We start from the raw sequence: 13,890 nt of genomic DNA on the forward strand, positions 1-13,890 counted from the left end.
ACACTCTCAACAACATCTACTCATGCAATAGAGAAATCTGCTACGCTAGGGATATAGATCCTGCACACTCTCAACAACCAGTCGTCATGCAGCAGAACAATCTGCTACGCTGAAAATATAGGCTCCACACACTCTCATATATTCCAATCATTTTCTCATCATTCTTTTCCAAGTTCTCAACTCATCAAAACCATCATCAATTCATAATTCTCCATTCTGAACTCATCAGTTCATCAATTTCTCAATTTATACACCATTCTTCCTTCTCACTCCACCAAACCCATCATCAATACATTAAAAACCTAAACCTCCGTCTGCTAACTTTTCAAAGAAAAACCAAATAAAATCCTCCTAGGACCTTTCCCATGCTTGATACCCGAAAATAAGCCAAAGATTATTAAAATGGTGTCGTAGAAGCTTACAAGCTTGTTGGGAAGGTGAAATAGTTGAAAATAAAGTTTAATTTTGAGAAACAGGGCGTGTGCGTACACACAATAGTGTGCGTGCGCACGCCCAGGAGATTTTAGAAAGTGTGCGTACGCATAGGGGTGTGCGTACGTACAGGTACAAAAGTTCACAAGTCTGTTCGCTCGCACAAGCTGTGCTAGCGCCTCCAACAAACGTCCCTTCCCAACGTGTGCGTGCGCACAGGACTGTGCATACGCACAGGTTGTAAATCCTCATTGGATTGTGCATGCCCACAAGGCTGTGCGTGCGCATATACCAGAAATCACAAAATTCTGCAACTTTGCAGAATTTCAGATTTTGACACCAAACTTTGAATGATCATAACTTCCTCTACATAAATCCAAATCTTACAAACTTTATATCAATTTAAAGATTTTTCAATGAACTTTAACTGAAGCACAAGTTATGACCCGTCAAAGTTCACTAAAAACTAACTTTTACCAAACTTCACAAATTCCTCAATTTTCCAAATCCTCAAACCACATCCAACCAAAACAATACCAAACTTCCATTTACAACACAATCTACTCTTTTGGTTCACAATTTACCATTCATACCACCTTTCCATCACATTTCACTATCCTCAATCACCAACATCAAATACACATAATATTAAAATTAATTCTCCACCAACACATTCACCAATCATCAATCTATCACTATCATCAATAAACCACATCAATCATTAACAATCCTCAAAATCCTCATTTACCCAATTCCCACATCATACATCAACATCATCTTCATTATAATCATCACAATCATCAAACTTATCATATTTCACAATTATCAACAATCAAGAGCATCATCAATATCCATCTTAAATCTCAACATCCACCAACACAACACATCAATAATTAATATTATTTAACAACATCAACAATATTTCTCATCCAGAATAATCACACATCATACTCCCAACACATACATTTTTCTCAATCTCATCATCATACATATATCACAAACAACCAGATATCCAACTCAATCTTATTCTATAGGCCACTAGCCTAAGTGTCTAGAAACATTACATATTATATAAAAAAAATCGAAACTATACCTTGTTCGATTCCCAAAATGCACCAAACATCAAAATGAAGCCACCAAGCTTGATCCAAAGCCTCAACCAACTCCAACAAACACCAAAACTCAATCTAACATCATAGATATATATCAAAATCAAAACCTAAGATACACAAAAATAACTAAACACAAGAGTTTAGTGGAACCTTACCTTACCCAACGAGATTAGGGATAAAATCCAATAATTACCCGCTACTAGAGATCACCTAAACAAGCAAAACTACAAAAATTACTCAAAACCCCAACCCAAAAATGCACAGAAACTTAGGACAGAAAACTGGAGAGTGAAATGAGAGATCTTACCAGCAAACCTAGATAGAAAGGAAGAGCTTGTCGAGAGCTTTGTGTGGCTGCAAATGGCTCGTCAATTGGTGGTCTGAAACTCAAGTTATGGCTCATAGAAGGTGGAGGTGAATAGTGAAACCCCACCCTTACCTCTCTTCTCTCTCAATCCAAGCTCTCTCTCATTTGGGGAGGAGAATGAGCTGAAAAGCTCATTTAATGAGCTTATATATGTTGGGCGTTGCGTCCGGTTTGGACCCAGTCCAACCTGTTAGCCTTTTTGGTCCATTTGGCCCACTTTGGGCTAAAACCTTTAAGATTAGTGCCCGGTTTTTAATTCTAAATTATTTTTGTCCTTTCAAAACAACAAATTATTTTTCAAAATCTTATTTTCCCAAAATAAGCGGTACGAGACAGACTAGAGCCGGTACTGCCAGCTTAAGCGCTAGTACGCATTTTTACAAAAACTTTTAGAAAGAAATACATTTTCCAACTCAGAAAAGTTAACTGAAATCAAATTTCATATTTAAATTTTGTAATTAAAACTTCTAAATCGTGAATCTATCTCGGGCACTTAAAATTATTATTTTTATTAAAACGATTTTTAATGTAAAAATCCCAGTTCTTACACACTGCCTTTGTGCATGACATCTCTATCGTAATGCGGTACAGAATATAAAAAACAAGCATTTTTGGGATGATTTTAATGTATTATTGTATCGACAGTTTACCGTACAAATATTTAAAGAGAGATGAAAAGAGATCATATCCAACTACGGACTTGCTGATAATAAATGGGTCCAGGGCATTTATAATGACAAAATGAAGTGGGCTACCGCATATTTGAAGGAGCACTTCTTTGGCCGCATAAGAACTATATCACAGTGTGAGGGAATTCATTCATTATTGAAGAACTATGTTGACAGTAAAACCAGTATCCTTGAATGCACGCATAAATTTAGTGAATTACTAAGGCATTACCAAAACAACCATCTTACTGCTGACTTTGAAACCTTTTATAAGCTTCCTGTTTTGACTACATGCTTGGAAAGTTTTGAGAAACAAGCTGCTGAACTCTATGCTAGAAATATTTTCAAACTTGTGAAAGATGAAATAGACGCAGCAGGTGCCTTAAATGTGACTGAATGCCCAAACAGTGGAGACATTGTTGAGTACAACACGAGTGAGTATTTTATTTAGCAATGGCAATTTGAAGTATCTTACAATAAAGACAAGGACCTGTTTGCATGAGTGCAAGCTATTTGAGACTCGTGGATTACCGTGCTCCCACATCTTTGGGGTCTTGAAGCATCGCAATACAAAATGTGTCCCTACATCTTTTATCCTTAGTTTTGGTAGTTGGGATCTCTATAAATTAATATTGTATATTTGTATGATTGTAGGTGCTGATTAATTTGACTAATGACAACCCTATTGGCTGTCATCAAATTGCTGAATATGGAGGATTGGAGATTATGCCTGTGTTAATTGCTCAGCATTTTTCTTCTTTTAGTTCAGCTTCATTGCCCACTTTTCACATAAAGGAAAATAAGCTAAAAAGTGTGAAAGACCATTAACATGATAGGCATCTCACTGATCATGAGATAGATTTTGTTGTTGCTATTCTTGGCCTGCTTGTAAACTTGGTAGAGAAGGAAGGCCATAATAGGTAATTTAAATAATTACTTACTGGAATACTGGTATTCAATCAGAGATTTTCTAAGCAAAGGAAAAAAATTTCTAATTTGGAATAATCAAACACAACTTGAATTATATCGTCACTAATATTCCCATAATTACAGTGTAGCAAAAAGTTTGGGATTCCATTCTTTGTGAAATCCATCTATCTATCTATAGATGTTAGTACTTTCTATTTGATCACCTTTTTATAGAAAAACCAACTGTTGTTACCTCCTTCTAGGACAAATCAAAATTACAATATGCTACGGAGAAGGTAAACAACAAAATGAGCTTTTGTATTGTGATAACAAGATGTATTGTCTCACTATTGCAGTATCGTTGCTACTAATGTTTTTGCAGATCATGGCTTGCAGTAGCCAGTGTTCTGCTACCATGCTCAAATGTCTTAGACCATGGGATTCAGAAGGATGTTATTCCATTATTATGCTCTATTTTTTTGGCTAACCAAGGTAGAAGTGAGGATAGCAATGAAGATAAAGATCTGCTACTGGTATGTATTATGATCTTCTTTTGTTTACTTACTATCAGAGACTTGAACCATTTAGATATAAATTGTGTGATCTAGACTATAATGGTTGGGGAGAAGGGTATGAAGTTTGATTTTGATCTTCAGTCATCTTGTTCTCCATCATGCAGAATGAGGAGGCAGCTATTCTGCAAGGAAAAAAAGAAGCTAGGAAAACGATTGTGGAGGCTTATTCAGCACTGCTTCTAGCCTTTTTATCCACTGAAAGGTTAATATACTTTTCTTTTTTTGGTTATATTTTTTTGTTAATGTGTATCTTAGAGATTTTTTCTTTTCCCTTTCTCAATTACAGCAATGACATTCACGAAGCAGTTGCCAACAATCTTCTAGATCATAATTTGTCCATTCTTGTGCCTGTGTTGGAAAGATTTGTGGTAAGTAGTTGTTAATAGATGTAACTACCTTGGCTTAAAATTGTGAAGCTAGCAAGAAATATTGGGATTATTGAAAGTGATGATTGGAGTCATCTTTTTACTATTATTAAGTCTTTAATCATATTTATTTCCAGGAATTTCATTTGGCCTTAAAGATGATTTCTCCAGCGACCTATAAAGCTGTTAGTGAGGTCATTGAATCATGTAAAGTTCGTTGAAAGCTCAACAAATGGAAAACTATGTACAGCCTCAGCTGGTTTTGCTACAAATATCTTCATCCAATTAGTTACACTAGATGCTAGTATATAAAAGTCAATAGAGGGTTGCCTACTTGTCTTATATAGTTACACACACGCACACACATACAAGTGTCTAAACAAAGCATATGTAGTAAGCACGATTATTAGAAAAAATGAAAATAAAAATTAAATGAAGAACCAACCAGGAAATCACTTTACAAAGGAGTACAGATTTGGATATTCTAGATTTTATCTATAGTTTCTTATCCATGTACTCTGATTTGTCAAAACCAATGAAGCAAAGTAATCTACACGTAGTCAACAAGAGAGTAGTCTCCAATTCATATGAACCTTTTTTTCCCTCCTACTATTTACTTGCACTCAATTTGATTTAAGAGAAGACTTCAATTTGCAAAAGAGAAAGGACTTGAGGTGAACTTGAAATGAACAAAAAATACAAAGAGCTTTCTATTTGACCACCCCTTTCTACCCAAAAATAAGAGTATGGTCCATATAGAAGAAACAGATTACAATAGCCTCACACATTGCCATTTTCAACCCCCAAAATAAATCATTGGGAAAAAAAAGAAAAAAGAGAGAGAGAAAGCATGTAACTATAACTCCACCACAACCACCCACAGTCTCTAATATAAGCATGGGGTTGGGGAGGAGTTTATTATTCTTTTCTCTGTAGCAACATCAACGGCCTCGGTAACCAACCCAAAACAAAGCTTCTTGAACCAAGAAACAGTTCCCTCCTTTCCTTTGTTCTCTGTGGCCTCAGAAGCCTACTTCTAGAAGAGCCTCAATTCCCATTGTTTAGGTCCAGAATCAAGGCCTTCTTTTACGACAATTCCTCTTCTTTTGGTTCTTGTAAGTTCAGGTTCTTCATGACTTGGATTTCACCATTGAAGGCATTTGGTGTAAGAGAATTGCTTTCCGTGGAGAGCATGTTCAAGTCTCATTGTGAAGCTTGTTTGGTCATAGTTTCAAAGTCAACGGACTTTGACACAAGAACTCAGATTCTGAATCCTTTTGTGGAAAAAGGATTCAGGGTCACTGCCATTGCACCTGATTTTAAATATATATTCAAGGGAACTCATGCTGAATCATGGTTTCAAAAGTTAAAGGAAGGGAATGTGAACCCCAGTGAAGTTTTCTTGGGACAAAACCTCTCCAATTTGCTTAGGCTTGCATTGTTGTACAAGTTTGGAGGTGCATACATTAATGCTGATGTAGTGGTCTTGAAGAGCTTCTCCAAATTAAGGAACACAATTGGAGCTCAGAATCTTGATCCAAGAACTAGTGAATGAAGTCGTTTGAATAATGCAGTGTTGGTATTTGACAAGAAGCACCCTTTGCTTTTCAAGTTCATTCAAGAATTTGCACTCACTTTTGATGGGAATAAATGGGGTCATAATGGTCCTTACTTGATTTCAAGGGTGGTTTCTAGGGTGAGAAGGAACCAGCAAGAAGGGTTTGAGAAAACCAAAGGCATGATATCCAATGTAACAAGTCTCTTCTATCTTTAATTCCGAGTTACCTTGGCCTCAACTGAGACTAGGAAACTATTCACTTTTTCTTAGCTTGTTAACATTGTTAGATTTCAAGCAGAAAACCATTATAAATTCATACTAATCATAGCCATTGTTACTGTTTCACGATTTCCTGCTAGAATCAAAGTCAAGAAAGCATTAGATGTGTGTTTGTAATAAAAACTTTTATTTGAAAGGAGTTCTATATGATTGTGCAGTCCAAGTGGCAATGATCTTGAAGAGTCAAGGATACCACCTCCAAGAAATTGATTCATTTGCAAGCATAGGTTTAAATTACACATGATACTTTCAAGTTTAATAGAGTAGCAAATAAATAAGTACCTCTTTATCTGATAGAAAAATGTCAGACTCACTTTCAAGTTGTAATGTTGATTAAAAGAACCAATACACCAACATAAAAGAAGTCAGAAAAATACTCAAGAGGTTGCTAGGTATTATAAATAAAATTCGTGAGCTGCTGCTTATCAATTTTGGCAAGAAAACTAAGTGAAACTATCTTGAATCAGAAAGATAGAAAGCAATAAACTATAAAAAAAAAGGAATTAAGTTTTGTGATTTGTTATTGATCATAAAGGAAGAAATCAGAATCATAGCTTTCTCTCTACAATGAGTTACACTATACATCAAATGGCCTCTCTCTATTATATACTCTTCACAAAAAATCTATGGTTCTATCATACAGTGTTAAAACTCACAATATAGGCACGGATAAAAAGAAAGAAAGAAAACACATGCAGGAACAGAGAATGAGACTTAAAATGTAAACTTAGCATTCGTGATGCTATTCACCAGTTGGACTCTTAGTTCATTGAATAGCAGCGAAGATTCTGTCATTGTTCCAGATGGATCTAAGTGCCATGAACATGTGAGAAAACAAAAACTGTGAAAGATTCAATTTGTAATGTTCAAGCATTTTGTGTTCATTTCTAGACTCACGAGCATGTTTATCACCTTATATTTGCGTGGAAGTTTTTCAATTTTAAATCCATGTAGTCATTAACATATTTTATCTACATCTAGAAATACTGTCAGAAGTGCAACTTGCGAGAAGGTCTTCGAGATAAGGATCTTATACGATGTGATGGTTTAAATATTTACCTAACTCAAATTTTAGAGACTAATAGTTCAAATTTTAGAGACTAATAGTTTAAATATTTACCCTGATTCCATATGCAAAATCAAAACAGACAAGGGGATCAAAATCAATAAACTGGAGAGAAAACTAATCAAAATACATTATTTATATATAAATAAAGCAAGCAAATCAACAATCTTCAAGTAGGCAAAGAGCAATAATATTGAAGCAAAGCAGAAATCTTCAAATCAAAGCATCAATATTGAAAGCATTTGCACTTATGTAGTTATATTAGCAAATGATAGATATCAAAAGGCAGCTTCATTCACAATGATCCACCAAAACCCAGATCAAATCACAGTAAAAGGAAGTGTAATACCCTACCATACTTAATCTTATGCTTAAGTCATAAAACTGAGATAGTAAGGTATTACGACCTCTAAGAATAGTAATATATATATAATAGAGAAAATGATACTTAACTAGGAGCCTTGAAACAGGGGTAAAACAAAATCGTAAAATAAAAAGCGCAACGCTCAGGAAAGAATTACTTGCGTGCTAAGAAACCTAATAGGAACATGATAAAGATAAGCAAAAGAATAAAGGAAAGCAAAGGAAACAGCATAACTAACCCCTGACTCAGCCTGCGAAGCTAAGGCTGGTCAGAGGATATATATATATATATATATATAGCGAAAATCGATTTTACGGTATAGACGCTTATGACCTCCCCCTCTATGCCCTGCGGTAATGATTCAAGAGAGGTCGGGATAGCTCAGCTGGTAGAGCAGAGGACTGAAAATCCTCGTGTCACCAGTTCAAATCTGGTTCCTGGCACATGATGAATTTGTATGAGTATCTTTTATCCATAATCTATATTCATTAATATATATATATATATATATATATATATGAACATACATAAGTATCCCCAAAATACACCAAAATACCAAAATAAACTCATATCTCTCCCTGAACCTCTAAGAGGAGCAGCATACATAAGTTACTTGGAGAATAAGCTAAATATATATATACATATATACAAATAGAAAACTAAAAATACACCCAAAGACTACTTCGCTTCCCAGGATCCAAATGCCTAGTGAGGAGCCTCTCGACATGCATTTGAAAAACAACAATACAATATGGAATGAGAACCGGAGGTTCTCAGCATGGTAAAAGTGCCACGCGTATAATAAATAAGGTCTTGAGAATGCCATAGGCGATCCTAGAACTTCATTATTCAATTATCCAACTTAATTACTAAGCAAAAACCATAAACAGGGGTAGGTATTCTAAATCTACCTAACTTACTCAATTTCAATCCACACCTATCACCAAACTATTTCTCCATTTCCTCCATCCCTCCATCATCCATAATGCAACAGGAACAAACAACCATACAAGTTCAAGCACAAGTAATGAACAGATAATACAAGTAGCAAATATACAAGTAGCAGGTGATATATATTAATTAGGCATTCCCAACTAAGGCATAGCAAACAAAGCACATATATGCATATGATGAATGTCTATCCTACTGGCCGTGAGCTCACGTCTTGGTTATTTTGCCAGAACCCGACACATCTGGTAGCTAACCCAGACATTGGTCTCTATGTTGCGCATCTCCAGGAGGATCATAAACGAAGGAGAATGCCTTTCCACATCGAAGGAGTGTGTCTTTCCACCTTCTCTTGGAGGATATACGAAAGAGAGTGCCTTTCCACATCGAAGGAGTGTGCCTTTCCACCTTGCAACTAGAGAAGGATGTGGGAGAAACAATACGAAGGAGAGTGCCTTTCCACCTTCCCCACATCTGCATCACGACAAGAGAGGGAACTTTCGTCCTCAACTTGCCATATCGACCATTTCGGCCACACACAGTCATTCTCAAATCTCATCATTTCCTTACATTTGTTCTTTATAGCCATAACAATATGTATTCATTTAGCTTTCACATCATTCTCTTATAATTCATCACGTTTACCCTTTCCGGGTCCCGACCAAACCATTTATCAAACTCTTCTCAACCTCTTTAATATCAAATAATCTTAAAATCAACCCAACTCTAACATTAAATCATTCACATCACACGAAGATTAAACTTTAACTTCTCGAACCAATGACTATCACTAAGACATCCTCAACACTCTATTTTCTTTTCTTTTTTTAATATAACAAATGAACTCAGAATTGCGCAAACTTTATGTTCAGGCGTTCATCTTGAAATAAGCTTTCTAACAAACTAAAGATCATAATTTTCTGATTTCTCTAGCCTCAGGAATAAAGGAAAAACCGTGACTGCTTTGCAGTGCATAAAACCAGAAAAACAGCAGCAGCATGTGATATTCAAAATTCAATATAAAATCTAAGTTAAATCTAATGACTTTAAAAATTAATGTAGTTAAACTTTACTCATCCAGGTTTCTTTCTCAATTGGTTCTGAGTTAATACCATTTTTAATGAAGAAGTTACATTACCTAGAAGTTAAGTAAAAATGAGTCAAAATTTGTTTTAGAAACCAACAAGTTTAGTACCTTTCAATTTGAATAACTTTTATTAAAAAACTCCAATTAAGCTAAATTTTGGTTTGGAAAATCCTAGCTCATCCAGGAACAAGTGTGTCTTGGTTGCAACCCAATTGCTATTCAATTCTAAGAGTTACAAGCATTGGAAGTTGGTGCATAACTTGCTGAAATCTGTTTCTTTTCAGCTTTGACCACCAATATTAAAAAATTCACAACACCCAATCCTCAACTCTTAAAATTCTGAAATTTTAGAGTAATAAATCAAGTTAATCAAATTTTATAACAAAAATAATTTTGCTCCAAAACTCAACTCGTAGAAGTCGCAGTAAGACAAACAAGTTGCTGCCCTGTTTGACCTTTTCTGCTGCTGGACAGATTTAACAACCTAACTTTAAAAATTTGCCATAAATTGTATATTTAACAAAAAGGTCCCAAATTTTTCAGTTTAGTTTATTATATTCCCAAGTTTATCCCAAACTTAATCTCATGAAATTTTGATTATTACATAATTAGTTACAGCATATGCAATACCACCACAACACAACTCTACATTCTTATTAACAAACACCAATACTAATCCATCATAAATAAATATAAGAGCACACCATTAATAACTTCCACACCTCATAATTTCAATATATATCCACCAACAAATCTATTCCAACAACATTACAAGGCTAATCATTAAATATAACAAACAATTCAACTAATCCTATAGTTCTTCTAACCTAAGTTTTCACAACACCGTAAATATTAAACGTGTGAAACTTAAATCATACCTTGGCCGATCACTTAATTCACCCAAGGCAGCCTCTCAACACAAAATTACAGCCCCTCCAAGCTCAAGTAAAACAGCCACAAACTAAGCTTTGATCACCAACAAGCCTCCAAATATTCCCAATTAAATTCCAATGCATATATACCCACTTAATCTACACCTAATACATATTCATATTCCAATTTCAGTTTTTTCATAATAAATACAAGATTAAGCTAGGGTTAGGGTATCCTTACCATACCCATATGCTCAATAGCTTGAACCCATAAGTCCCGGAAGCTAACTTGAACCTAGAACACAAGAATTGAATAATTTTTAACTTAATTGTTCATGAATCTCCAAAATTAGGGGAAGTTGGCTGAGAAGAAAATAATGAGTTACCTACCAAATTATTCCATGGGATTCGTAGAACTCGTTGCGGTGAACGTGTAGTCGCAAACGGTTCGTCAATCGGAGATCCGGATCAAAAGTTATTGAGAGGTGAAGTTTGAGTGAGGGTTAGGGAGCTATCTTCCTCCCCCAACCTGTGTTGGCGTGTTTGATGCAGAATGGGGAAGAAGAGCTTCTGTCCCCTTTTTAAGTATGGTTCGGTTGGACCCACGGGTCCGATTTGGATCCCGGTTCAATCGGTTCGGTCTTTTCGGTCCAATTTTAGGCCAAATTTTTGAAATTGGTATCAAAATTCTCGTTTCGACGAGCTCTATCCTATTTTGATATTAGTTTTTCATTTTTAACTTTTCTAATTAAAATAAAATTTATTAACTAATTATTTACCACTTTTAGCGGAGTTTACAGGAAGCATTTTTAGGCAACCCAGATCAAATAATCATTCAACAACCCAACAATTACAACACAGCAACAAACATTACAACAATATTTGAACAAAAATTTTAGAAATTAAAAGAAAGAAAAAAAAAACCAAGCATTCAACAACCAGAGCAAAATTAAAAGCAAGGCCACTAACCTTCGGCGAGAGCAGAGACAACGGCAAGCGGTGACCCAATGACGAGCTGCTCCAAGCCACGGTCAGAGAAGCCAGCGAGGATGGGGATGACGTGCCAAGCTACCTGGGTTTCGGATAGGGGGAAGAGGAAGAAGCGGAAGCGCTGAGCCTGGGACGGCGGCGGCAAAGAACCTAGGATTTTGGTTTGGGACTTTTACTGCTTTGCTTTAGAGAGGTAATTGGAGAAGATGATTGATTTTTTGTTTCTTTGATATGTTTTGCTTAGAGGGGAGCACAAATGATTAGAGAAATTAGAAAAGATGAAAAAATTTTGATTTTTTATTTTTTTAATATGTTTTTATTTCGTTGTTTAAATTATTTGAAACTATAAAATTAGGATTAATTGAATTTTAAATTTTATTAATTTAAAAGAATATTTTTGTCTAATTAAATAAAAAAAGGATGTTTAAGACTTTTTATAAAATTAAATAAAAAAGATTTTTTATTTTTATTTAATTAAAAGGGTGTATTAATAAAAGTGGTGATATAATATATATTTAAAAAAACAAAAATTAAATGCTGATGTGAAAAATAAATTTTACGTGGCTTGTTATTATTTGTTCATATTTTAAACGTATCGATATATATGAATTTATCATCGTACCGTAACAAATACTAAATAAATAATATTTAAATTAAGAATATATGAAAACACGGTCGTAAGAAGTAAGAACATAAAATACGAAAAAAGAAAAAAAAATAAAAACTTGTTGTATATTTTGTTTGTATTTTTTCTGTTATTATTTTTAGAAAGTTTTGTGCTTAAAATTTTGTGAAAAAAAAAAGTAAAATTTTTTTATTATTTTTTAATTCATAAAATCTTAAAAATAAAAAATACTAATAATAAAAAGACAAAATAAAAATGACAACCAAATAAATTCTTAAAAATAATTATTTTTTCATTAACTAGATAACAAATATGATGAGTAATATTCCAAATTAATTCTCAAGTCACACACATTACTTCCTAACAAATCTTAATTACCAAATTAGTATCAAACTTGTTGCAAATCAATTCTAACATCAAATTGTTTGTCTTTGCCATGAAAGGATTAATATAAGAATTTTAAAATTTTAAAAAACTTTCACGTCTTTATTAAATAATGATGAGAGATTGTTTTGTCTAATTTTTTTTAACATAAAAATTGACATACATATTGATTTATACACCAATATTAAAAGATTAGGAGACTAATTTAATAATAAAAATTTATTAAAAATTAAATTGTTCGACTAAATTTAACTAAAAAAATTGTAAAAATTTTTGCACTTAATGTAATAAAATTAAACTCAATAAAAAATGCATAACCATCACAGTCTACTCTATCCAATCTAAATATGCATAATAACTTAATTAAGTTATTGATTGGTCTATCTCATGTCAAGAACATGCATGCTAAGCAAGATGATTAACTGCATGACTTTTATCATAATAAAATAATATTCAACCACTACAATTCTAGAAGTATATTATTAAGTCAACAACTTATACTCTTATACTAATAATGGATCTATTTCAAAAAATAAAAAAAATAAAATAGAAAAACTAACCTGTGTGAGATCATAATTTTTTTAATAATTATAATAAATATATACAAAAATAGCTTTTAATTTATATATTTATATATATAATCAAGACAAACTTTTTAAAAGGAGAAAAAGATAGAAAGAGAAAAATAAATAAAGAAATAAACCAAGAGGAAATGAAGACAAACCAAGTAGTGCTGATTATTGGTTGTTCCATGTTTTATGGGTATAGTAGTTGATATATTGTTGCTATGTTCTGAATGCAAAACTGCATGGATATCTCCGAAGAAAGTGGATTTAACTTTCATCTATAAATTGAGAAATCTCATTCTTCCTATGTGTGCTATTTAAATAATTTATCACTTCCAAGAAACATGAATAACCTTGATCTTCTTTCTATGCCCTTCCAACACAAATAGTTATTTCTATAAAGAACTATATAGGTATATATCTTATATATTTATACATATATTGCTTTTCATTTGCCTGAAGACCATGCATAACAATTACCGAAGGTTTGTATCTTGACTTCCCTTCTAATTTTAAGTTATATATTAGCGTTTTTTATCTTCTAAAATTAAAAGAGGATAGAGAAATTTTATAGGGATTAACTTATGGAATTATGATATTTATGTGATATTTCACAAGGGTGCATATGCTATGAAAAGAAATTCAGGAAACCATGACGATCGATCATCGATGTGATGGTGTGAAAATAACACGACTCCTTTATTATTTTGTAAATTCATTAAT

General features: G+C 33.5%; 1 non-coding gene across 1 annotated transcript; it reads left to right on the forward strand.

The window, feature by feature from the left end:
- Positions 1–8,065: 8,065 nt before the first annotated feature.
- Positions 8,066–8,138, forward strand: TRNAF-GAA (transfer RNA phenylalanine (anticodon GAA)). Its single transcript has one exon. It is a non-coding gene; the product is annotated as a tRNA-Phe (tRNA).
- The last annotated feature ends 5,752 nt before the right edge of the window (positions 8,139–13,890 follow it).

This window comes from Arachis stenosperma, chromosome 3 (assembly GCF_014773155.1).
Source record: "Arachis stenosperma cultivar V10309 chromosome 3, arast.V10309.gnm1.PFL2, whole genome shotgun sequence".
Classification (NCBI taxonomy): Eukaryota; Viridiplantae; Streptophyta; class Magnoliopsida; order Fabales; family Fabaceae; genus Arachis; species Arachis stenosperma.